Below are 27,949 nucleotides of genomic sequence, written 5' to 3'. Positions count from 1 at the left end.
GCTCAGGCCGGAGCCCAAGCTCTGGGACCCCAAAAAGGGGGAGGGTTAAACAGATGTGAATGCCTACTTGCAGGGTAGACTTACCCATAGGGGTTTGCACTGGTTTAACTAAATCAGTTTAAATTAAACCAGTGCAAGTTATGTGTAGGCAAGGCCATAGTGTAGGTCTGGAATGATATGTATTGGAATGCTGACATGTTGACCACACCCTTTCTTGTCCAATTACAGATCCAATACTTCAGGCTTATATAGTAATTAATGAAAGCGTGCACAGCCAAGAGAAGAAAGGGCTGTGGTGGCAATTGCAACAACTGTACTTCAGATACATTCAGAGCTAGATAGTCCACAGGCTTAACAAAGGTAAATGCTGATAGTTCTTCATTTTCAAAACTTTTCATGGACTTCTGAAAGCCTGCTTCATAGATGTTCCACTCTGTATGTACCTTGCACCTATCTTTTCTAAGTTCCCTACTCACTTAGTAATAACACCTCTGTGGTGGGTTTGGTCACAAAGACCCCTTGGACTGTCACCTGACAGTTTGAGACTACCCCTTTTCCCCACCAGCTTGGGACTTCAGAACCCTGCCTCATTGAGCCAGACATGCTAGCCTGCTGCAAAGACAGACCCAGGTCTGAATCATGTTCCCCAAAGCTGCAGGCTTAACTGAAAACAGCTTAGAAAATGCACCCAGACGCCCAGCTCCCAGTGGGATCCAAATCCCAAATGTATCTGTTTTACTCTGTATAAATCTTATACAGGGTAAACTCATAAATTGTCTGCCCTCTATAACACTGATAGAGAGATATGCACAGCTGTTTGCTCCCCCAGGTATTAATTACTTACTCTGGGTTAATTAATAAGCAAAAAGTGATTTTATTAAGCATAAAAAGTAGGATTTAAGTGGTTCCAAGTAATAACAGACAGAAAAAAGTAAGTTACCAAGCAAAATAAAACAAAACACAAGTCTAAGCCTAATACATTAAGAAACTGATTACAGATGAAATCTCACCCCCAGAGATGTTCCAATAAGCTTCTTTCACAGACTGGACTCCTTCCTAGTCTAGGTCCATGAGTGATTCAGCTTTTTGCAGGTCAACATAATTGTTTACATGTTAGTTTGAACGTTCCCAGGAAAGCTCAGCTATGGATTGGTGTCTCCCAAAGTCCATTGTTAGTTAAGTACTCTCAATTACTTGAGTAATCCCTTCACAATGTTGGCCAAACCTTTCTTATGTGTTCCCTACAGCAAACACTTTAAATATAAGCATAGAGCCAACGCTCATAATTTCAGATATAAAAATGATACATGCATACAAATAGGATGAATATATTCAGTAGATCATAACCTTTGCAAATATATGTTACATGGCATATCTAGCATAAAACATATTCCAGTTATGTCATATTTACACTCATAAGCATATTTTTATAAAGCATTATGGAGTAAAGCATCACAACCTCTTCTTCCCCCCACTTGCCTGGTGAAATATTGTTCCTGTAGGTAAAATAGAATTTAATAGGACCAAATGCTTAAAAGAACTGAAGGGGTCAAATCAAATGTTTCATTGCAGAGCCATTAGCTATTCAGAATCTGGTACAGGAGTCATTTAATTTTTCTGTGAAGTAATAATTAAGCTGATTTAAATGGCCTTTTTAAACGCAGACACTTTTTTACAAATCAAATGAATCCTTTGCTTTGAAAGGAGACAAACTTTCTTGTTCATCTTTGATCATTATGATATTTTAGCTGAAAAATAATTGCATGGACAAATGGATCTAATGAATATACTTGTGTATATGAAAATGAAAATTTTGTTTCCTGTAGCGAAGCATTCTTGCACATTGCCCTCCTATTGAAAGTCATATTCTTTACCGCTATCCATATGAAGTTGGCTCATTGAACAGAATATTTTCATCAAAATAACATTGTCATAAATTTCATTTGTTGCTGGTAACACATTTTCTCAATCCAAACATTGGAAATGCCCTAGTGTAGTAATTATATTAAAATGCTTTTAGTGGAATAATGCTACTGCTACAAATTAAAGTTTTTGCTTGCTATCCTTCCCTGGAAACACAGGATCTTTTTAGATTAAGCAGCATGATGCTAACTCCAGTAAATCAATAGTCATGAGTTGCAGTGTCTTTTAATAAATCCTAAAATGCCAATAACATTTACTTATCACTGGCATTATTGATATTGGTGGAATCTGTTCCATTCCTCTGTTCTTTATTCTCACTTGTGTCAATAATTGGTTAACTTGGACAATATTCCCATAATTAAAGGTATCTGGTTTCATTCCTATTAGTATACAATTCTACAGAAATGTTGTAGGCAAGTTAAAGAACATAATACCCCCTTTGAAGCCCACACTCCAAAATAGACACGTTCCAGGCACAAAATAGTCAGCTTTTTATAAGGTTTCCATCACCACAGTAGCTGAACACTTCTCAAACCGTAAGGTGCTCAAGCTGGGCACTCAGAAAATGAGGTACACTAAACTAGAGGGCACTTCTGAAAACGTGGTCATTAATCTCTGTGCACCAAAGATCCCCATCAGTAAAACGGGGACAATATTTCCTTATCCTTATTTTGCTACCACCTGCCCTTAATGTAAGGACCCTTTGCCTATGCCTGCCAGGGGTCAGCTCCCTGACTCCACCAGCCACTGGCAACACAAGTGCTCTTGCTCCCCATACCCATCCTGCTCTCTCTACAAGTTAGTGATAGGCACACTCCCACCCCAAACCTGCCAAGTGCCACCCTGGAGTGCCCAGCCTCTCGTCCACTGGACCGTCACAGTATTTACAAAGTCACTGTTCCAGTGTACGTCAGCTTACCAGTTACATCTTAGAACACAGCTCAGTTTAAAACACAGCGCTTAGAGCATGTCTGCATTACAAAATTAAGTCAACCTACCTTACGTTGGCATACAGCCACCTCAGTAAATACATCACTTGGGCGTGTCTAGGTTTGGTTTTTGTGTCAGCGGTGCACATCCTCACCGGGGGCACTTATATCGATTGTAGTCAGCGTGGGGCATTGTGGGACGGCTTCTGAAAGCCAATAACAGTCAATGTAAGCAACATAGTGTCTACACTGACTCTGCGTCAACCTAACTACATCGACATAGACTCTACTCCTCTCATGGAGGCAGAGTTATTAAGTTGGGATAGTGGGGCAGTTACATCAGTGGGAGCAAAATTTTAGTGTAGACACTTCCGTAAGTCGAAGTAGACACTTCCTTGCACTGACATAACTCTGTAGTGTAGACCAGGCCTTATATATGTTTATAATGAAAACAAGTCAAAGATAACTTCAAGTATGGAGATTCAAAAAGTAGCAAGTCAAAGTATTGGAAACAAATAATTACATGTAAAATAAAATCATAACCTACCTTCTAGAGACGAGTTTTAATTAACAAAATACTGTCTTCTCTAATGAAGTTCAGCAACCTAAAGTTCATGCAGCATTTTCTAGCCAGGTTGGATGTGATCCCTTTATTTAGAAACAAGGGATGATCTCAACTTGTCTCCTCAGTGAAGGATTTAGGGTCTCTCTCTGTACCCCATGTTATACTTGAACAATCCATTGTCTTTTATTGGCTGTTGGTAAAGACCTCACATGCCACACTTTGGCATGCTATTATGCAGACGTCAGACCTGGAGCGCATGGTAAATCCCTATGCACTTCTTACATCCTCTGCCAGTTGGCACCAAGTGCTCTCTGCTACTTTATTCCTTGCTTTTTGTTCTGGCATGTGACTTTTGGTATGTCTGTTTCTCAGTTTACCCATTTATTAATTTTTTGCCTTATAAGATGAATGAATATTAGGAAAATACTTAGAGATAATCAAAAGAAAGAACTTGTATGGCAAGTATAATTAATGTTAAAGATAAGATGCAACGCTGCATTTCATATCCTATTTTATTTTCAGTAAGTGTTATGCTAGCTCTCTCCTGTATATAGAGGTTTCAGTAATGAATAGCATGCCCTGAAATCTGTAGATGCACTGTTGTCCTGTTTGGCTTGGCAGATGTAGAACTGATGTTCTGTTGGGTAGCTCCAAAACTATCAGCTTTGTTTTTATTGATCCAAAGGATAGAGATACAACATGCTTTTTGCTTTGCATGACAATCCGTGGCCTTTTGATGTTAGGAGGATTTCACGGAGCATGCTCCCTGAGTCCAGCTGGTGGCTTCCCATAAGATGATTCTGGTTAACTGAGTCACGTAGCTGCTGGGTGATATCAGCTGAAAGATGAGAAGTGTGTTCAAGAGCCCAGCTAGTGGGGCTGAAATACGTATTGAAAATGTATTAAGAATGCTAATTCCAAGCGCTTTGTGGGAAATAAGATGTGTAGGCCCTCAGATTTCTGTAACCTGCACAACACATCTGAAGGGGGAAGGTTTGGCAGCTGGGCAGGTTACTGCTGAATGTCTTTGGGGGCATGCCAGAGAGAGGAAGAGACAAATTAACAGTGAGTGGTTCTGACCAGAGTTGGGAGTCAGTGGTTTAATCAACTAGAAGGGGACAAGCTGGGAGTATTTCAGCCATGGAGAGAAGGGTTTGACTCCCAGAGTTAATCTTTCAGGGTGTGTGTGCACATGTGGTGGTGAGGGGACAGGGTAGCTGACAAAGCGACTTCCCTCCAAATGCAGGGTCCTGTGAAAGTGGCACATGTGTCTCATGGCAAGGCTAGCTCTGTATGTCAGGAGAAGTGCTTCCCATGCCCTTTCTCTACTCTTCCATGTAGATAACAGGCTACCTTCTTAGGAGCAAATTAGTCTGAAATACAAGACTTAAAGCCAAATGGCCCTTCCAGTTACATAAACCTGGAAAGTGCTCATCTGGGGCAAAGAGTAAAGAGATGTGCAACATGGAATACTCTTTAGTACCAGATCCAAGGTGGAAATTTAAAACAATGACACTTGCATGGCCCCTATTAAGTCCAGAATGGGAGCAGATCAGTGGTGCCAGCATAATCCAATTAGAAGTCTAAATTGTATATTTTTTCCCTACTTGATTGGAATGTGGTTTGAAATTTAAAGCAAAGGATAGTCCGGGGTATAGTACTGATAATCTGCATGTGCACTAAAACCACAATTTGGCTGCTGCTCACTTATAAACATTCCACTTCCTCTGCCAGCAGCAGCAGAAGCAGCATGTTTGACAGCAGGCACAGAAGTGTGTGATATGTCCATGCAATCAGCCACCCAGGCCCAGCAGAAACGGCCTGACATCTTCAAGGTAAGAGCATTGGAGGCACCAGGGTTTAAAGTGGTGGGTGAAGGTTGCTCTGTGAGCTCATGAGGAAGAGGATGTCCTTGTGCAATTGTGCAGAGTCCCTGCCTGTTAAGGTTTCAGGAAGGGAGGAAACAGGGCACTCTAGAAGTGGTGCCATAAAAAGAAGCCAATGTCACCTTAGGACTCAGGGCACATCTACACTTAAAACACGGCATTGGCACAGCTGTGCTGCTGTAACGCTTTAGTGGAGATGCTCTAAGCTGGTAGGAGAGAGGTCTCCTGTCGGTGTAGTTAATTTACCTTTCCAGGAGGTGGTAGCTTTGTCGGAGGGAGAAGCTCCCCCACCCCCCTACATAGCGCTGTCTACGTGGGAGTTTAGGTTGGCATAACTACGTCACTCATGAGTGTGGATTATTCATACCCCTGAGTGATGTAGTTATACTGATATAGATTTGTAGTGTAGACCAGACCTCAGGGGAAGAATAACCCATCCCTCCACCACTCCAAGCTCTGGAAGAAGGAACACATTCATGATCATATTAGGTGGGGAAACCCTCCAGAACGTTCTACAGGGATGGACAAATCATATCTTACACTGAAGCACAAATAGAAGTAAAAAACAGAAGAATGGCCTTTGGTTTCAAAGAATTCCTAGAGGTCCCTTTACCTGGCTGCAACTGGCTTCCCTTCATGGGCTTTTCTGACTCGTTTATATCTCAGTTCAGCTGAGCACTTATGCATGCACTTAAATCCTATTGGTGTGCATACCACTTCTCAGGCAAAACAGTAGGTCTCCAGCATTCTCCCCACCACATCACTGTTCTTCTGTCTTCAGAAAGATACGAGTGGGATGCCATTCCCTCAGGATTCTGCCCTCTTGGAGGAGAGCAGCAGTCCACCAGAGAGGTCTCCACCAAAATTTCCGTTGCATCCCATCCTATATATATCAGTTTGATATTGGTTGAAGGCTGCTCTGAACCTTAACTATACCAGTTCATATTCTGATAGAAAAGTGTCTTCACTCATTCAGGGCTTGATCCTGCAAGATGCTGAGCACTCTCTCCTCAGCCCAGCAAAGGGATAGCTCAGTGGTTTGAGCATTAGCCTGCTAAACCTAAGGTTGTGAGTTCAATCCTTGAGGGGGCTGTTTGGGGCAAAAATCTGTCTGGGGATTGGTCCTGCTTTGAGTAGAGAATTAGACTAGATCTCTTGAGGTCCCTTCCAACTCTGATATTCTATACTTAACATTCAGCAAGTGAGCAGTACCACTGTAATTAATGGGAATATTTATGTGCCTACAGTTTAAGCATGTCCTTAAATGCTCTTGTTGGATAGAGTGCAGAATCAAGCTATGTATGTATCATTTAGTTGACATAACAATTAGGGCCATGCTCAGACCTGGTGTTAGTGGTATATTGTTGATCCAAATCAAGAGAATTGGCTCTGTTTACACCAAGCCTGGATTTAACCATACATATTTAGTCCCATTTATTATGATTAAAGCAAGCCTTGAAACGTGTAGTTCCAAGAAATAAAGGGAAGTATGAAAAGCTATTGAAATTTAAACTGGTGCTAGAATCTTTTAGCTAGGAAATGAAGATGAAAAGAATCACAAGTACCTGACTCTGCCAGCTAAAGGATGTGCACACATTTTGCAGGTAATTCCATACAAGTGGTATGTTAAGAATCTTCTGTGATGTTACAGAACCCATTTGAGATCAACAGCATTAACCACATTGAATTCTTTGGGCTAATGCTTTAAATAATCAGAATCACATCATTTGGCATTATTTAATCATCTGTCCCTGGGGCCTATAAATAGCCATCTCTCTCCACCTTTTTCTAAACACTTCAAATATTTAGAGTCCTGCAAATCCGTGGATATCCGCTTATACCCACAGATCATTTTTGCAGATCAGGAATCGGATGCGGATACAAATTTTGTATCTGTGCAGGGCTCTACAACTACTGTTTAAAAAGATTAGTTCAGGTTTATTACTTCGCTGGTGCTGAGATTCTCCAGACGGCCTCATTTCACCACTGAGTTACATCAGTTTTGTACTGGCATAACTTTGCTGATTTCCTGCCCACTGACTTCAGTAGAGTGCATGATGGTGTAACACATTAGCGAATCAGGTTCAGCTTGTAGATTTTTGATATATGTAGTGTTGTTGTAGCTGTGTCGGTCCCAGGATATTAGAGAGCCAAGGTGGGTGAGGTAATATCTTTTATTGGACCATCGTCTGTTGATGAGAGAGACAACCTTTCGAGCTACACAGAGCTCTTCTTCAGGTTTGGGAAAGGTACTCAGTGTCACAGCTAAATGCAAGATGGAACAGATAGTTTAGCATAAATAGTTAGCACATATTCTAAGGGACCATTCAAGGTGAAGTGGTCTGTTAACACCCATATAGTCACAAGACAAAATAGGGTGGTTACAGCTTGATAAGCGCATAAATCTGGCATCTTTATTAAGACCACGATTCTTGGAGTCTAGCAACGTTATACATTTAATTTTTATTTTGATGCAATTCTTGAACTGGGCAATAATGCTTCAATAGACTTTTGCCTTTGATGCATATTTCTGCTCAGATGTTATACAGTTGTATTTGTGGATCGGATTATTATTTGTTATTGTGATGACTTTCCAGTAGAGTTTTCGCATGAAGGTTGTATGACGGAGACACTGAGCTATGATTGCACAGACTATAACTGTCAGAGAATTTATGGGCAGAGAAGCTTAAAGAGTTTTACTGAGAACTCTTTGCCTAAAATAGGGACCTAATTCTTAGAACCATGGTGTAAGACTAGAAGGATAGCAATGCAGTTTAAACTCTTATGTGATGAGTGAGGGCTGAGTGTGGAATTTTAGCCAACTGTGAGGAATAAAGGCTGCTATCCACTGCTGATCATTTAAGAATGATAAATGATGACAACATCCTGAATACTGTGCTGATGCCAAGACGGTAGCCGGAAAAAGTGAAAGTGCTTCCAAGAGTTGGAGAGTCACATGCCATTGAGAAGAGTCAAGGCTGTAGGTGGGTGCTGTACTAGAAGTGAGGAAGAGCTGCAGCTGATGTGGGCTTCAGTTTTTATCTCTCTACAGTATTCTACAAGTGCTTTGTGGAGCAACTCAAAAAAAGAATTTCTTTGTCACTATAGGGGGGAACTGATAGTGACCCCTATATTTCTGTTGCCTAATACCTTCCATTATAACAGATTCTTGTGATGTTTTTTCAGCAGGGAGAAAAGCCTTGGGCTAGAGAAGCAACTTTTCTTTGTCCCATAAAATTCCATTTGAGTTTAGCAGAGTTGTAAACTGTTAAATTGCCATTTTCCTTTCCCTCACTTGCCTTCCCCAGGATAACGTTGTCAGCATGACAAAATAACCAAACATATGAACATTCTAATGTGTTGTCCATGCCACCACTAGCACAGCAGAACACATTATACTAGGAATGCCTGGGAGCTTCTGACGCATCTGGAGGAAAGACCTGTTCCCTCATCCCAGCCAGACCCTGTGGACCCAGCGTATGGCCTGAGAGTCACATTCCCCCCCTAAGGGGGCATCATGGTGGGCAGGACCTCCCTCAGCTCCTGGGAGAGGGAGAGACAAGGGAGAGATGGGCTGAGCTCCTCCCATAATACCCCAAATGGGACAAGCTCATGGTCCCAGTAACTCACCCACTCATTGAGGCACACCACATGGGGCACAAGAACATTCTATCTTTTCCATAGGACCCCTGCCTCATTCAGTGCTCAGGGTGGATGCACAAAGGGATAGAATTGAGGTTGCTTGGGCAACAGTAAATGTCATTTTCTTACTTTTGAATACTTGATTTGCAATGTAAATACTTTCCATTTAACATAATTATTTGTATATAGGATGTATAACTTGAGGAAATGTAGCCTATTAATTAGCACAGGGGACAGGGAGTCAGGACTAGGATTAAAGTTATAGTCCTGACCATGAAACTGATTTATGGCCTTGGGGGAAGGCATTGCACCCCTCTGCGCCTCAGTTTAGCTGCCCTTTATAGTGGGTGCAATCATATCCATCTGTGTTGGGGTATATGAGCTAGTCTTAGGGTTGTGAAAGCATCATAGTAGCAGTGATGACACCCATTGGCAGCCAAAGTAATGGGGCCGGGAGTGACAGCAATAAAGCAATGTATTTTTTCACATTTTAAACAGGAAGGGGTGAGCAGCAGAAGCCTCCCACTGGAAACAGGGGCACTTCTTTCACTTTTCTCTTTAAATGTGTAAGAGCAGCACCAAGGTGACTTCAGTTAATGTTTAAGGGCATTATAATCATAGTAAATACTGAAAAGAAATAAAATAAAGATTTGGAAGGATATAAATCTGCATGCTTCAGGGCATAAGCCTACCTCTGCCAGGTGTTAGGAAGAAATGTTTCTAAAGTTATCTCCTACTAAGTTCTTCTGGAGACAATTGTTACTGTCTAGATGGCAAACTGGATTGACCCAGTATGGCAATTTCTATGGTCCAGATGCTATACGAATTCAAACTACTATACAATCTTTCTTGGCTTTCAAATTTAGGTTTCTAAGGATTCAGTCTCATGTTTCTTACTCACTTTTTATCAAGAGCTTACTCATTCTTTTCAGCCGGGCTACTCACTTGGGTAATAGCTTCAGGACTTGGGGCTGGTTTAATGCCTACTGGCTTCATTAAGAATTGGATTGGGCCCTTCACACTCTGCTGAAATAGCATGCGTATTGCAGGCTTGCTGAGGAAAAGTTACTGATTTCAAGAGCCTACAGGTTCATCCATCAATGAATGTCATGGACACTTATTGCTTACTCTGCCTCCACTGAGCTAGAACACTTCAGTTAACCTATTTTGCAGAATGTTTCCAGGTTCATGAGAACCGTGTACATAAATCCATGAGCACAACTGAAATCCCAGACTAGTAGCGCCGAACTCTTCAAAATAAATAGATAAATAAATAAAAACAATATCATATTGCAAGGAGAATGCTTAAGATTCCAAACTTTGGCTAAAAGTAAATGGACTCTTTTTTTTCTTAACTATCAGCACTATCTCACGCTAGGCTGGATTTAGCAATGGCTATTAGAATATATGAAACTGCTATTCGTTAAAATGTTATAAAATGTCCCCTGGATGTTTCTCACATGTTCATATTTTTCAGCTGTGGTTTCTCAGTCATGATATACAGTCCCCTTGTGCTATCATAGTGTGGGAACAGGGTAGTATGGAAAATATACCCTCATAATATATGGATGTTACCCATACTGCAACCCTAGACAAAAACAATAATCCTAATGCATGAAAATCAATATTAAAACACACTTTTCATTGTATTAAAAATATAAGGCAGGCATATTTTGAACTAAGGTAGTGATTTATTTATTGCTCACCTTCCCTCACCTCTACCTGTTTCAGAGACCTGGGACTGTGAGCAATTGAAGCCATGGACTGTCCTTTCTTGAAAGTCTGGACATTGCCTAGCACATCATGGATGTTACAATGAATAAAAAATAAAGTGTAGGTAAACTGTAAAGCCTCCCACATTTGGACAATATTCTTTCAGTTCATATTGCACTTTTATATCCATAAAGCATTGCCCAGCTGACTTTATTTTTTCCCCAAAGCCCACTCCACTCTACTGCGTCCATATTAGCCAATGTTTCCTTTAGCTTAAGGATTCCCAGTGACCTCTGATCAGAGGTTCTGATCATCACTGTAACAAGCCCTGTGATTGACCTCTGTGGAAGTGAGCTGATATCACAGGCATAGCTTATATCCTCTAGCTACGAAAATCTATGCAGGGGACAAGAAATGTGAGTTTTCAGACTGGAAGAGTTCTGGTCAGTCACACAAAAAATGGCAGCGTATATGGGAGAGACCAAGACTTGGGGATGCACTAAGGGATACATCAACAGGACAAGCAAACAGTAATGGGGCATCACATGTCCCTCATTTCCTCCCGTCTATTTGTTCCATGTAAAATGGATAGGGCTCTTGGCTTCTCAATCCACAGATATCTCATATGCCACCTTTAGAAAATAAACAGCTGATGCCTTCCCACTGGCTGCTGCCTCTGAACCTTCCTCCACACATGGAGAAGGCCCACTGCTTAACATAGTCGGCAATGTTTTACTTGAGTCTTCACACTATTGTGCTGGTCACAGGGCTGACAGGAAATTTTTCTGTTGACTTGGTAAATAATCAGATTCAACATTCAACCATTGAGAGAGGAAGAGTTACTTTCCTGACTTATCACACTTAAGATATCTTCTTTCTGGCAAATGTTCAAAGCAATGAGGAGAAATCTGTCTTTAAAGCTGGTCTCTGTTTGAAACACTTCTAACTGTTGAAAGGGTTTAGTTAGCAGCCTTAACCTTTCCCCTACACAGCCTTGAGCACAAGAGGAACTTCTAGAACCATTTCAGGGAACAGAAGAAAGTCAACAGGCAAGTCAAATGTTATTTCAGTCCACCATTGTTTACAACATTTCTCTACCAACACAGATACTGACATACTTAATCTAAGGTGTTATATTAATTAGGCTTCACATTTGTTCCCAAAATGAAGAGACTAAATTCCTTTTTTCCAAATGATTGGACTATAGCTTTAGTTGGAATACATCTCTGAAATGAGGTACAGTCATTGAAATGATTCAGCTTCTGTCTAGGGAAATACAAAAATAAATATCTACTGACCTGTGGGAAAATATTATTCTGAATATCACGATGAAGTCATGGGAGCTGATTGGGGGGGAAAAGCCACACAGAGAATTAGTTTGGTTTTTAAATTAAATATACTGTTTGCTATTCTGACTCAGATGTTCTGTGTTGCTAGTAGATGTTCTAAACGAGATGTGTACAGAAAATACAAAATTTCATAGCAAAGGTTTATTGGCAAAGTAGCACATTAATAATTTCCTTTCATCCTGTGTGAAGACACCATTGCATCTACCCTTACCACACCAAGAAACAATAAGTTAGTAGGAGCAAACTAGGAGACCATTCTTACCATTATGGCATTCTGTTAATACAATGGTGTTTTTACAAGTGGACTTCTACAGCAGCGTTATGATGGTTGTTACATGCTTTTACTGTAACACTGTTCCTACCTATTTCTTGTTAAAATAAAAAACGTTAAGTATGCTGCTATGGATTATAATGGCACCTCTACTGTTGTGTGAATTGTGATTGCCAATAGAAAAACCATTTATATAAAACTGGGCTAAATCTTGGTCCTTGACCTCAAATCAAACCAAAACCTTTGATATGGTTCATATTTTTCTCTGCTTCCTTTGTTGATCCCAACAGCGATCTTAAGGGGAGTGAGTTTGAGTAAGTGCTGCAGGATTAGGCCTAAAACTTTGCCTTATTATCCTGAGCTTATTACACTGTAATGGAAACAATATTACAATGGAATATAAATATATTAAACCTACCAAAGATGAAAAAAATACTATCCATAACCACAATAATGTGACCACAGCAGAAGAGTTTCCTCTGGGTTTCATTGCAAACCTTTCCCACAAGTTAATTGAATTACATGTTACTCTCTGAAAAGAGAAGATAACTCAGCTAATAGTTTTTTCTTCCAACGAACATGATGGCTAGCAGGCTCTTTGTAATGACACTGAAAATTATTTAGCTCCATGTACACTAGCAATTGAGCCACTTTAAACATCAACCCAGGCGGACTCCAACATTGACAATCATTCTCAAGAGTCAATCCTTTTTCTATAGTTGCTGGATAGTAAGGATTCCTCTATTCTCTGACACGGCAGCTAATCAACTCCTGTACTGAACCCGAAAGCAATGTGGTGGAGGTGCATGTGCTAGCATAGTAAATAGCATCTACTGTGTGGATTTAGCTGTCAGAAAAATCAATGGTTCATCCCAGCCCTATGTTTTTTAGCAAACAGTACACTACAAAGAGCCCAGGATTCCATATGCTATCTTATTTAGAGATTGAGAGCAATCTAGTTTCCCTCTTGTCTTTAAAAACAAAGCGGAAGAGGATGGATGAGCCTCAGAAAGATTCAGATTGGCATCCAAAAATTGGGAGAAAAGCTTGTCATAATATTTCATTCCTTTCACTTCTATTCCAGGGCAAATAAATTACCTGCATTATTCATATACCTTCTTGACCACTTCAAGGTTAAGTGGGTGACGGCAGTTGCAGTGGGGAAAGTGGACCTAGCGTTTCCTGATGCCTCTTAGGCCTGAGTTGCATAAAAGCCTGATTTGGGGGACTTGACTTGGATTTTTGCTGGACTTTGGAATGTGTGGGAACCCTACAGACAGGATCTATTGTTAACTGGGCCTGCAGGTTTACCCTAATTGTCGAGCTCAACTGTGAAAAGTGAGTGAAAGTTCATAAAATGTTACAACCCGTAACAACAAATGTTGATGGGGAAAAGTTGCTAAAGGGAGACAAATTGAATTAATAATAATAATAAAAAAGACTTCCTGTTACAATTCAACGACTGTACTGAGATGATGCCAGATAAACAAGAAAAGCGTGGGGCCAGACATCAATGAACCAAAACTGGTGTGTCATAAACTAGGCCTAATTGATGGACAAAATAATGAAAGGGTGGGCTATTCTGCCCATCACACCCTTCTAGGATCCTTAAAAGACTTTAGGGGAGGGGAGCAAATGAAGCATGAATACAACAATTGCTGACTGAAAGAAGGGGAAGGTATGAGCTTCATTCATCACGGCTGCCACCCCAACAGTCTCCTGGGACCTTGGGATCCACTTGGGATTTATATTATTGCCCTTATATAAATCCATGGTACGCCCACATCTTGAATACTGTGTACAGATGTGGTCTCCTCACCTCAAAAAAGATATTCTAGCACTAGAAAAGGTTCAGAAAAGGGCAACTAAAATGATTAGGGGTTTGGAGAGGGTCCCATATGAGGAAAGGTTAAAGAGGCTAGGTCTCTTCAGCTTGGAAAAGAGGAGACTAAGGGGGGATATGATAGAGGTATATAAAATCATGAGTGATGTTGAGAAAGTGGATAAGGAAAAGTTATTTACTTATTCCCATAATACAAGAACTAGGGGGTCACCAAATGAAATTATTAGGCAGCAGGTCTAAAACAAATAAAAGGAAGTTCTTCTTCACGCAGCGCACAGTCAACTTGTGGAACTCCTTACCTGAGGAGGTTGTGAAGGCTAGGACTATAACAGTGTTTAAAAGAGAACTGGATAAATTCATGGTGGTTAAGTCCATAAATGGCTACTAGCCAGGATGGGTAAAGAATGGTGTCCCTAGCCTCTGTTCGTCAGAGGATGGAGATGGATGGCAGGAGAGAGATCACTTGATCATTGCCTGTTAGGTTCACTCCCTCTGGGGCACCTGGCATTGGCCACTGTCGGTAGACAGATACTGGGGGCTAGATGTACCTTTGGTCTGACCCGGTACGGCCGTTCTTATGTTCTTATGTTCACTGTGACATCATTGAGCCTTCATCATCCTCACCAGACCAGGCCAAGGGAGAGACCCAGGTGACATCACCACCTCCACTGGGATGTGAGACTTGTGTGTCATTTTCCTTCACCACCTTATTTCGTTTCTTTTTATCTTTCTACTTGTGCCTTCTGTCTAATAAGAGTCTGGCTTAGCTGACCAAAACTGTGTATTTTGCAATACTGCTGTGAATCTGTGACCAGAAAGAGACAGCTAAAAGCAATGTCCTAAACAGTCTCATGTAGGTACAAGTTTGCCAGGTCTCAGAGTGGTTGATTAGACCACATGCCATGCCCATGTTTCTCCAGCAGTGAAATTGCAAGTGAGAGTCAACACCAGAGACAGAAGCTGAATTTTCTATCTTTGCTGGGTTTTTTTAACCCCTTCTTCCATTTGTTCTCCCCCCTCACATAAAATTGCATGCAACTTGCAGTGCCTGGGCAGCCTTTCCAGCCTGATTCCTTTTGAATTTATAGCAGTACTAGGAAGAGCAAACTGGTGTCAGGAACAGATGCAAATCCATCTGAACTAAGTAATTCTAAAAGCCGGGCACATAGAATGAGGAAGTCCTAGCAAATCATAGCAAATTCAGTAAGTGCTGGCCTCTTTCCAGAAATCCTCATGCAAGCATACTCCAGGGAAAGTGATTCCTACCGACCTGGGTTGGCCTTAGCACTTTTTGCTAAGTCTGAAGGAACCACGGGGCAGCTAAGCTGGTGAAACTGACAGCAGGCAGAGGGAGCAGATACGTACCACAAGGACCAGCCCCAGGACTGTCATACAATGAAATTTAAATTAAGAATTATTTCTCACTTGTTCAGCAAAAGTGGTTTGTGTGACATGGTACAGACATAGACCAGCGGTTCCCAAACTTGTTCCGCCACTTTTGCAGGGAAAGCCCCTGGCAGGCCGGGCCGGTTTGTGTACCTGCCGCGTCCGCAGGTTCAGCCGATCACGGCTCCCAGTGGCCATGGTTCACTGCTCTAGGCCAATGGGAGCTGCTGGAAGCGGGAGCTGCGGCTACTGGGAGCTGCGATCGGCTGAACCTAAGGATGCGACAAGTACACAGACCGGCCCGGCCCGCCAGGGGCTTTCCCTGCAGAAGCGGCGGAACAAGTTTGGGAATCGCTTACATAGAAGCAGAAAATGTTCTTGCTCCAAGAAGCTTGTAGGCAAAGGGATTGAACCTGGAGCACTCTCCATGCTTTGGGAAGCTCATTCACTTGAGAAGATTAGGCTCTAGAGGCCAGACTTTTAAAGGTGTTTAGATACTGAGTGGAATTGAGCAGGCTCAAGCCACAAAATGGAGACCTGAATTTTAAACAATTCAAAGTTAAGAGATGTTCAGATGTTTGATTCAGCCCCTTGTGATTAGAAATGGGTGGGACATTTTCAGAACTCTAGATCTGGGTTAAACAATCCCTAAATTCAGAGGGCTTGGTTTGGGCCTCTCTCTTGTTCTGAGTATAACAGACACTTGACATTCATTGTTAGTCTGAAGTTAGCACAACTGTTCTCCATATCTACATGATGTAGAATAGAGTAGCCTGCACATTCAAAAGTGAGTTAAAAAGCATCCTGGACAGTTAGCTCATTTTAAATACAATGTTAAGGGGCTACTTACAATGATATTTAGCAAGGACTCTCAGGCTCCATCTATGAACCAAGCAACCATCTATGAACTTTTAATTTTTTAAAATAATGTGGAAGTTTTTCATGAATGGTGGTCAGGAAGGATATATTAGTCAAACTGCAATTGTCTCTTCCGCATATTGTCTATTGATATAGCCAAGTCTTCATTTAAAATACAGAATTAAATAAAAGAAACCTAAATTCACTGCCACAACTTGGGGCAGAAATACCAGCTTCAATGAAGTTTATATTTGCAATGACTCCTGTTTCGCAGTTGACTAAGAGACATTTAGAAATGCTTGCCACCATGCAAAGGTTTTGAATGCAGATGTTGTGCACAGTGGATGAAGGTTTCTTTTTAAAGTCCCCAATCTGGGCTTTCCACCTCTCCTCTCCCACAGCTACCTCCCAGTATTATGGGAGTGGTGATTGCATGGAACTACAGCTTTTATCTTAATATGCATGGGATCAGAGTGCAAAGCTGCCTCTTTTATACTATAGACTTCACTTTTAAACAAAATTTGTTTAATTGCCATTTGAATCATACTCTTTGCATAGGAAGAAAATGTTAGTAAATCTGGGATTATTTTTGCATGTAAATATTAAACACTTCCCAATAACAGTAAAATGTCTATATTTATACTACAGTTTCAGTGAGGTGTTTTTTTGTTTTTTTTAATGGTCAGAAGCCCAGCTAACTTCATAATAGATCCTGGAAATCACTGGTTGGCACTATGATCATCACATCTTAAAGTAATTCCCTCTTGTTACTCAGCCCAGGAGTTTCCAAGTGGAAGACCAACAAAATGAAGCATTTCAGAAACAAAATTTGGCATGTATTATGGAAAAGGGTGAGAAACAAACATTTTTATGCAAACAACCATTCTCTTATGTAATAAGGATAAATAATGAGAACAAACATTGAAATGCTGGAAGTGCAATCACTCCCATGGAACTTGATTCATATGTTTTCTCTCTGAGATTGTCTACATTACAAAAAGGGTTGCCAGCATAGCTATACCAACAAATCTCCCTAATGGAGACACATCTTATACTGGCAAGTGTAGATAAACACTTCCCCACTTGACATAAGCTATACTGGCAACAAGACTTTGCTGGTTAAACCGTTTCTGTATTTTTTTTAAATGACATAACTATGTCATTTAGGAGTATGATTTCAACCCCTCCCCACCTATATTCCTAACCAATGTAGCTATGCCTGTAAAATTTTGTAGTGCAGAACTGACCTGTGTTTTCACATCTCACTTATCACTGTGATGGCTGAATGTTTCATAGGATACACCCAAATTCATGTATCAAGAGGAGTAGCCGTGTTAGTCTGGATCTGTAAAAGTGGCAAAGGGTTCTTTGGCACCTTATAGACTAACAAACATATTGGAGCATGAGCTTTCATGGGTGAATACCCACTTCATCGGATGCATGTAGTGGAAATTGCCAGGGGCAGGTATAAATATGCAAGCAAGAAGCAGGCTAGAGATAACGAGGTTAGTTCAATCAGGGAGGATGAGGCCCTCTTCTAGCAGTTGAGGTGTGAACACCAAGGGAGGAGAAACTGGTTTTGTAGTTGGCAAGCCATTCACAGTCTTTGTTTAATCCTGAACTGATGGTGTCAAATTTGCAAATGAACTGAAGCTCAGCAGTTTCTCTTTGAAGTCTGGTTCTGAAGTTTTTTTGCTGCAGGATGGCTACCTTTAAATCTGCTATTGTGTGTCCAGGGAGACTGAAGTATTCTCCTACAGGTTTTTGTATATTGCCATTCCTAATATCTGATTTGTGTCCATTTATCCTTTTATGTAGGGACTGTCCAGTTTGGCCGATGTACATAGCAGAGGGGCATTACTGGCACATGATGGCGTATATTACATTGGTGGACATGCAGGTGAATGAACCGGTGATGGTGTGGCTGATCTGGTTAGGTTCTGTGATGGTGTCGCTGGTGTAGATATGTGGGCAGAGTTGGCATCGAGGTTTGTTGCATGGATTGGTTCCTGAGTTAGTTTTACTATGGTGCAGCGTGTAGTTGCTGGTGAGAATATGCTTCAGGTTGGTGGGTTGTCTGTGGGCAAGGACTGGCCTACCTCCCAAGGCTTGTGAAAGTGAGGGATCATTGTCCAGTATGGGTTGTAGATCACAGATGATGCACTGGAGAGGTTTTAGCTGGGGACTGTATGTGATGGCTAGTGGAGTTCTATTGATTTCTTTCTTGGGCTTGTCTTGCAGTAGGAGGCTTTTGAGTACATGTCTGGCTCTGTTGATCTGTTTCCTTATTTCCTTGTATGGGTATCGTAGTTTTGAGAATGCTTGGTGAAGATTTTGTAGGTGTTGGTCTCTGTCTGAGGGGTTGGAGCAGATGCAGTTGTACCTCAGTGCTTGGCTGTAGACAATGGATCGTGTGGTGTGTCCGGGATGGAAGCTGGGGGCATGAAGGTAGGCATAGCAGTTGGTGGGTTTTCAGTATAGGGTGGTGTTAACGTGACCGTCACTTGTTTGCACCGTGGTGTCTAGGAAGTGGACCTCCCGTGTAGATTGGTCCAGGCTGAATTTGATGATGGGGTGGAAGCTGTTGAAATCATGGTGGAATTTTTCCAGGGTTTCCTTCCCATGGGTCCAGATGCTTAAGATGTCATCAATGTAGCATAGGTAGAGAAGGGGAGTGAGTGGACAAGAGCTGAGGAAGCATTGTTCCAAGTCAGCCATAAAAATGCTGGCATATTGTGGGGCCATGCGGGTGCCCATAGCGGTGCCACTGGTCTGGAGGTATAAATTGTCATCAAATTTGAAATAATTGTGTGTGAGGATAAAGTCACAGAGCTCAGCAACCAGTTGTGCTATGGCATCATGGATACTGTTCCTGACAACTTGTATTCCATCTGTGTGTGGGATGTTTGTGTAGACAGCCTCCACATCCATGGTGGCTAGGATGGTGTTTTCTGGAAGGTCACCAATGCACTGTAGTTTTCTCAGGAAATCAGTGGTGTCACGGAGATAGCTGGGAGTGCTGGTGGCGTACCCAAATTCATGTTTACTGAGCCAGAATATTGCACATAATTAGTTTGATTTAGAATTCAGATTTGCACTTAAATTTACAACTGATTCTCTGGCGTGGATTATTCTTTACAAGAATGGGACTTAAACTTTACAATGCATAATGATTACTATTACAGTGAGACTTAAACATGGATGTTAAGAGCTTTATGTTGAGCAAAGAGGTTATTGTTGTTACACTAATGGTATTTCTGATATCCCAAGTGTGACATCAGTTCCAACTTTCAAGTTTCCCCAACACCAGCCTATACCAGCTTCTGCATAACAACCATAGTTCCCATTCTGACTAGCTTGAGAATACCATGGTATTTCTGAATCCTCCTGGAACACAGAGTATCAGAAATGTCACGATAAACCCTCTTTTGTAACATTTCCAGCTCTGTTTCTAGAGCAGAGGATTAGACAGATTCAGAGAATCCCTCTAAAAGCAAATCTCCAAACTGAACTGCTGAACCTTCCCAGATTTCCCTCTCACTAATGGCAAGGTTATGTTACACTCGTAGTTTCACTAAAAATTCTTAGGGCCCAATTCTGCTGCCATGTAAATCAATGGGAGGTTTACCATTAGCTTCAAAGGAAGTAGGTCTGAGCTTTTGTTGACATAGGGAAATGTGCTTGGGATACAACATAAAAGAAGGGAGAGACTGTCTTTTATTAATTTGATCTTTCAAGTGAAATAGGATGAGAGTTCTTCACAGTTGCTCCCATATTGCTTAACTCTGTTTCTTTGGAAAACATCTTGAGTTTCATAGATACATAGATTTTTTTTTACATCCAGAAGGAACCATTAGATCACCTAATCTGACCTCCTGGAAAACACAGGTCATAGACTTCCATCCAGTAACAGTCCATCAGTCTCACAAGCAATAAAATACATCCTTTACAACTTGAAGGCAAAACGAAACATATTGTGGATTTATACTTTAGTAGAATCATCTTTGTGACTGGTTAGTATGTGGGTATAACATATACTCATATCTGTCCATCACACTTCAACCATCTAGTTATGGCCGCTCTGAAGAGCCTCTTTGGCATAAATTTGCATGACTTATGGAAAAAATCATCAGTGATTATTGTTAATAAAAGGGCAACAAACTATCAGCCAGACAATTCAAGTACACCTCTACCTCGATATAACGCTCTTCTTGGGAGCCAAAAAATCTTACCGTGTTATAGATGAAACCGTGTTATATTGAACTTGCTTTGATCCACCAGAGTGCGCAGCCCCGCACCCCTGGAGCACTGCTTTACTGCGTTATATCCAAATTCGTGTTATATTGGGTAGCATTATATCGAGGTAGCGGTGTAGAAAGTTTTGTTTAATCTCAATTAGTGTGAGAGTGTATTTGGCAGCTCCATGAAAATCTATTGCTGCAATATGAATTCTATTATTCAAACCACATCAGCTAGGACTGAGTCTAAACTGAGGATGTATGTAGTGATTGTTTTTGTAAGCATTAACTAGAGAATATTTCACTCTTTTGTGTTGGGCATTGATAAGCAGAAGGTGAAGGGTAAACTGGAAAACAAAGCACTTTTAGCACTCGTCTTCCTGTGGGAGGGACGTAATGCAGTTGCAGAGAGTTGAGCAGCTTGTAGGAGGAAGAAGAAAACATGTGCACAAAGCATACAAGGCTAACAATATATGAACAATCTGCTGGTGGGGAAAAGAAATTCTTATCTGAAATTGAAATCCTTCAATTGAACTAGCAACCATCTGGGCTACATTACCTGCAATAAATAAGTGACCTGGCACTTGAAAGAGATCTTGGTACAACTACATAGCTCTAGCCATTAAAAAAAAACCAAACCTCTGAGCATTTGAAGTAAGCTGATATCATTTTCTTTTTCAGATAAATATAAATATTCCTGCCAAAATCAGATTGCTACCCTTCATCCATGAATATACAGTATCTCAGCAAAGGGACAGAATGTACTGCAGAATGTACTGACAAGCAAATAGTTTAATAAATAACCCTCTTGACACATGCAAGATTTTAAAACCTCAGAAATGTCAAGGCAGGGCTTGGGTGAGAAGAGGATTTAATCGCTTGCTTCAGTTTGAGGTGAAACTTTTTAAAATTTTACCTCTCAGCAGGGGCTAGAAATATTTCTGTTGGCTGAAGTCTCGTCTCCAGCCTTTCTGAATTTCCAAGACAGCATGCAACAATGGATGGTGTTTGCCAATGCTATAAATGAGGTTCCCCAACTACAGATTTTATTTAAGTTCAATGAGACAGCTATTGTCAGATCAATAAAACTAATTCATTATGAAATAGGATATGTATGATGAGTGGTAATTGAGCTACTATTCAGCCTTTATACTGCTTAAATCTACATGTCACTATATGAAACCAAGTAAAACTCTTTGCACAGAGGAGCAGAGGCAGTCTCTGCTCCAAAGACTTTACAATGTAACACAGACATGTTGTCATTGATCATGCCTGCTTCAGAGGACCTCCTCACACATACCAGGTGCAATGCATTCAGTATAGCCCTGCTCTCTAGCCATGCTCCCTCTAGTGTCTGGCCCCTTTTGGAGTTACAATGTCTTTCCAAGCACTCACTTCACTAGCTCAGCCTTAACCTGCCTGGGCTTCTTTAGTGACTGGGCACCAGGAGTCTCTAAGGCCTTGTCTATGCTACAGGGGGAGAGTGAGCTAAGTTATGCAACTTCAGCTACGTGAATAACGTAGCTGAAGTCGATGTACTTAGATCTACTAACTATGGGGTCCACACTATGCTATGTCAACAGGAGATGCTCTCCCATTGACTCCCCTTGTGCTTCTTGTTCAGGTGGAGTACAGGAGTCAATGGGAGAGGGATCTGCGGTCGATTTAGTGGGTCTTCACTAGTCCTGCAAAATCGACTGCTGATGAATCGATCGCCACGTGTTGATCCCCCGGTAAGTGTAGACAAGATATTAGTCATCTTTTCTTCCCATAAGCTTTCTCTTAGTCCTTGTGACAGATATGACAGTATCTTGGGCAAACCTGATGGAATTAAGTTAAATCTGATTGAATTATGTTTAACATAATTAACAAATTAACATCTTTGTGGTACATTGTATTAAAAATGCAAAAGTTTTGTATAGTTTTGGGTTTGTATGGAACTTCTTTAGCAGGAAGACAGGATTAATGCAATCTCTGGGAGATATTAAGAACTCGAAAGGACTTTTGGGGACACTATGTCTGAAGTGGATTTCCTAGGAAATACCTGGGGGTGAGGGAATGCAAATGACCAACTTCAAATCCATCCTCTGGAAGCTGTGCCCTGGGAGAGAGACTGATTGTGTACTGATCACCTACTCCTGAAAACTCCAGATCAAAGACCCTCTGGATTGTATAGAGGAAAGATTAGACTTTGTCTCAAGTGACACCTTTACATCTCTGTCTTTTTCTTATTTCCTGGGCCAGATTTATCCATTGTTTATTTTCCTTCTTTGGCTTTTACAACACTGTTGTTTTCCACTCAGATATTTTTAGAAGCTCTGTTGTAGTCTGAGTCAAAGGAAATAATTCATCTCTCTGTGCATGGGGCTCTTTCAGCTCTCTTCATGAGACATGATAATGCATATCAACCATTCTTTGAATGACCAAGTGATTTCCCCAAGAGAATCAGAATGGAACAAAATGTCTTGGGGTAATGAATCTTTTGGACTTTAATCAACAGCTGCATACTGGAGAATAGCAGTGACACATGTTTTTTTTAAACTGGAAAAATTAATTACACTGAAGGAAAAATTCTGCTTCCAGCTATAAGAATCAGCTCAGTCCACAGTGGCTATTTGGCCCAGTGCACTGAGGCAGCAGCATATTTTTACATGAAGGAATGCTTATCCAAAGGGCAAAGCACAGTTCAGGGACTATTTAATGCAATAAATAGATAAGTAATTGGAATTACTAGTTGAAAAATACAGCACCGCAAATCAGCAACAAAGGGGAGAAAGCTATTTATTTATTTGGCATCGGCTCTATCGGTTGCCAAACAACTTTATTAGGACTGAGCTATAAATATTTATAAAAGAGTATCTGTAACCTTGCTGAGTAAAAATAGAAAGAACAGTCTAATCAGGAACCACAAGAATCTGTAACTACAGAAAGCTAAAGCACATGCATTTCAGTGACTGTAGGAAGAAGAACATAATTTATTCTGAAGGGCCTGTTAGTATGGTATGGGTCCTTAAGGCTTCCAAACTGGAATAATGGCAGAAGGACCCTTTCTGTTTCACTGGGAGGAGACAATTTTTTTCCCCCCCAGACTCACTTCAGGAAAGACCTGAAAGTGAAATAACCTCCTCCTCCACCTCTATATGTTGATTCAAGTGATTACAATCATCCTTGATGCCTACAGTGAAACAGTGAATGATGGAGTCAAATTGGAAACAAAATGGAAACATTTTAATAAACACTCACCTGCGTGTCTCTTTTCACTTTAGGCTAAACCATGCTATCTAGCCATTGGCCTGTGTTGGTGATGGTGTACCATCTTTGACTCAATCTTTCCTGAGCAGCCTAGCATGGAGGGAACTATGTGGGTGGCAATACCCTTTTCCCTGCATGCTTTGAGGTAATGTTTCCCTTTGAGGGAAGAATATAGAGGGATTAGGCCCTCTGCTTCCTGAATGCTGGGACAGCCCTTGCAAAAGGCTCAGAGGGTTTCCTGTGCTGTCTTCCCCACCACCCGACACCCATACAATGGCTTTGACCTCTGGCTTTGACCTCTTTTCCTCGTCTTTTATTTCTGTCCTGGGCTTTGGTCTGTCCAATCTATAAGTAAATATGGCACATGGATGGGTACTTACGTTTATGGGACAATTTTAACTTGATCCTGGTGTTAATAATTAAATGAAACCCAACCTTGGCACAATTAGTTTCTATCTGACCTGTGAAAGTGTGTATGCGTACGTGTGTGCACGTGCATGGGAGAAACAGACATGCATGATTGCTCTGGGGCGAAAGAGGGAGAATACACTGTCTCTGTTGGGCCTTTGTTTATGGTTATTTAAGGGACTGAGACAGTAAGTCTGGTATAAAAAGGACAGATGGAGAAAGGGAGATGGGTCAACAAACTGAGGGTTGCAGATGAAGCACATCGTCAGAGCTATTGTAAGGCAGGACTGGAACAGCAAGAGTGCTGCAGATCAAGAGTAAGTTTCATGGGCAGAGAAGTGTGTGGAAGTTTGCTCAGCACTTGCCTCTCTCTCTCAGTAAACCCCCAAACTGGCCAGTCGGTTTCTTATTGAGCTCCACATTCTAAGAACAAGGAAACAAAATCAATAAATCTCCCTGAGTCACTCTAAATGAGCATGATTAATGAAATGTGCATGAAATCTTAATATCCCTTCAGATTAAATTTTGGTCATGGAGTTTATATTTAAAGCCATGTAATCACCAATTACAGGCAGTTCCAAGAACACAGAATATATTTTCCATGCTGGATACCTTTTTTGGTATTGTTTCTAAAACCTTGACAACAACAACAATAATTGTCGTTCAAATGGAGTGACAGCTGAACATACAGAAGGAGGGTGCGATGCATTAAAGTGGAAGCCTCTTAGAAATGAGTGGAATATTTTAATTTGACTGCCATATAGAAGAGATGACATACTTCTGCACAGGAAAAACTTTACAGTAAGAAGGTGCTTGTGAATTTTTGGCTTCTTTCTCCCCAGCAATGCAGGAAAAAGTGTTGTTTACTGTGACTCAAGTGAGTTTCCTTAACTGGAGTAGAAATGGTGCAAGATAACCTTGAAAATACAGAGACCGAACTATTAAAGAGCAACTGCTTCCTACAGCTACCTCCTGCCACAGCCTCTTTTTACATTTCAGCAAAAAATTCCTGCCTCAAAATTATCAAGTGCATCACCAATTTAGTTAAAACACAGAGACTAATTTTGCTCTTGGGTGCACAAAAGAATAACATTTTGGTTAAGTAGCAGAAAATAGTTTGTGGTGTATTTTACAGATACATAGTTATATATACATTCCCTTTCTAGCATCCTGAGGAGCTGCACCAGAAACTGCAAACAATAATTCAAGCCCCCCTGTCCATACACACTAAATGGACTGCTTCCAGAGCTCATTATAGTCACAGAATAAGACATTTTACTTGACGTACCAACTCAACATTCTAGGCCAGCACTCATTTAAAATTTCAAGCCACATCTGTAAGTGAAAGCTCTTTTCTAAGCCCTCTTGTGCACTGAAATCATAATGGCTCCATCTGAGTCACTATGACATCAATGCAAATGTATCAAATGTTAAGCAATGCTAGGAATGCAAAGGATCTAGGTCGTGTCTCTTCCATTAGTATCTTAACAACACTTTAGTAGCCAATACACTATGTATGGAAAAGCTGTGATTTCATTTTGCAATAGAAAGTATTGCAGATTATTTTCTGAATTGCGGTGCAATGACACCCATCTTTGTTATATTCCAAACCCACTGTGATTCAATGTGATTGCAAGAAATTAGCATGATCAGAATAATAATAAAATGTCTATGCAATTTTTAAAAGAATTGGAAAACTATAGGAACTACTTAGGCATGGTTGTCTTCATTGTAAGATGTTTTAAGACTAATGCAAAAGATTTGAACAGCAGCTATGTTATTTCCTTATGGAATCCTCCAAGTCTGGACATACTACTAAAAGAATAAAACTGAGGAATAATTGGTAGAAGAACAAAGGTTTAAATAAAAGGTGGATGGAGAGCAAAATACTGCATTAGTTTTAACAGCCTAAGACCTCCAAGCATGGTTTCAGTTAAGATGGAACCAGAAAAAAAATGACATGATTGGACACAGAAAAATATGACCCTATATTTGGCATTTTTAGAGCATCAGTCACCAGGGCACTTAGATTTTGGAGATTAGCCTCCAGATTTGCCCCTGCACCCAGGTATTTGCATACCAGTATTTGCATGTGTACCGGAGATGTACATGCCAACTTACATACACAGCATCGGGGCCAGCTTTCAAAGTTTGGCCTTTATAGTCACTAATTAGGATGTTGGTGCGGTTCATGAAAGGAGGAGAATAACAGATTTATTTCCTGAGCTGTGATTAATAGATTTATGATAAGGTGGAGTATTAAATAACCAGGGAAAGATTTCACACAGAGGCTTCTCTTGCCAGGCAGAGCATAAGAGATTGATTTAAAAAGATGTGTTCTGATTAACTGCTGGAAACTGTTTGCCACTACCATGCAGAGGAGATAAAGTACCAGCTCCTCCCTTCAACCTGAGAAAGTCCAGTGAAATCCGTTTAATCATTCCAGTTCAGTCTGGAGTGAATGGCAATCCATATTTTAGAAATCTACTGTATAACTTGAGTTGCAGTTTGGCTCATTAATAATGCTATATAGCAAGTAAAATGAGAAAGTAACTAAACATCAGGATACAGAACTGATTTATAGCCAGTTGAAAACCTGTTAGCAGCACTGGCTCTTGAAACATTACCCTGTTTGACTCTACTAAGCTTATGAATTTATTGGATTGCACTGTATTTGGATTTATGGAATGGACCTTGTTATTTGAGAATTTATGGTGGTGATACACAAAGTAGTGATTCAATACACAAAAGTGCTCTCATGGTTGCTAATATTTTTCATAGCTAACTGACTTGATGAATAGTAAGGCAGAGGAATACTTTGTGCTAATTTCATGAGCGAATGCTTAGGTAAGTATTGCCTATCCCATGCATTGAAAAATTATGAATTCAAGTCCCCCAAAATATGAGATTGGCCTATATATCATGAGGTTGTTTTAAAAAAAAGGGTTTGGGTTCCCTTTATTTGCCTTTTGGTTTTTGAGCTGTTAGGGTGCATTCAAGCTATGTTTTCATGCTTTTCTCTACAACCATGAGGCCTAAAAACTTTGTTTTAAATTAATGCTTACTGTCTCACATGATCACATGACTCCAGGACCTGGGGCTTAAAGAAGACACTAATTATCATGATTTTTGCAAGAAAAATCACAAGAGTTGGCAACTCTGCTTCATACACAACACACACACACACCCCTATTTCAAGGAATCAGAGAACTGTTTTTGTCAGTAATGCTCAGAGACTAGTTGTATTATTTTTGACACTTTTTAAAAAAAATAGAATTTAAACACAATGTGGCCAAATCAGATTGAAGCTGGAATAAGGAGAAAAGACAGCTACTAAGTATAGCTTTCTAAGAGAGAACCATTTGCCAAGCTGGGAGGCAGCCCAGTCCACAAAAGTAACTAGCCAAAATAAGATGTTAAGGCCTAAATGTAGATCACCGGGTGCCAACACTGTTAGGGGGAAAGTTGGAGAGAGAGAAACAGAGACCAGGATAAATAGAACAGTCTTATTAGAATCAGATATGAAGATGTGAGCAGAAACCATGAAACCACATAGACAGGCATTCAGTGTCAATTTGGCCCAGAGACATGCTAAAGAATAGTTGAGCAGTCAGCCAACTAATGCTACAATGCGACATCGCCCCTTTGATCAATTATTGATACTTACCTTTCAAGTTAACATGATA

At 40.7% G+C, this 27,949-nt stretch overlaps 1 long non-coding RNA gene across 2 annotated transcripts in view; it reads left to right on the top strand.

The window, feature by feature from the left end:
- Nucleotides 1-27,949, top strand: part of LOC120370614 — a 174,201-nt gene that overhangs the window by 86,077 nt on the left and 60,175 nt on the right. For both annotated transcript variants that reach the window (XR_005583834.1, XR_005583836.1), the window contains 2 exons: nucleotides 229-360; nucleotides 5,152-5,252. This is a non-coding gene — a long non-coding RNA (uncharacterized LOC120370614). The remainder of the gene's footprint in view (nucleotides 1-228; nucleotides 361-5,151; nucleotides 5,253-27,949) is intronic.

The sequence above is a fragment of the Mauremys reevesii genome, linkage group 8 (assembly GCF_016161935.1).
Source record: "Mauremys reevesii isolate NIE-2019 linkage group 8, ASM1616193v1, whole genome shotgun sequence".
Lineage (NCBI taxonomy): Eukaryota > Metazoa > Chordata > Testudines > Geoemydidae > Mauremys > Mauremys reevesii.
Note: the sequence above shows the minus strand (reverse complement) of the source record. Positions and strands in the feature narration are given on the sequence as shown.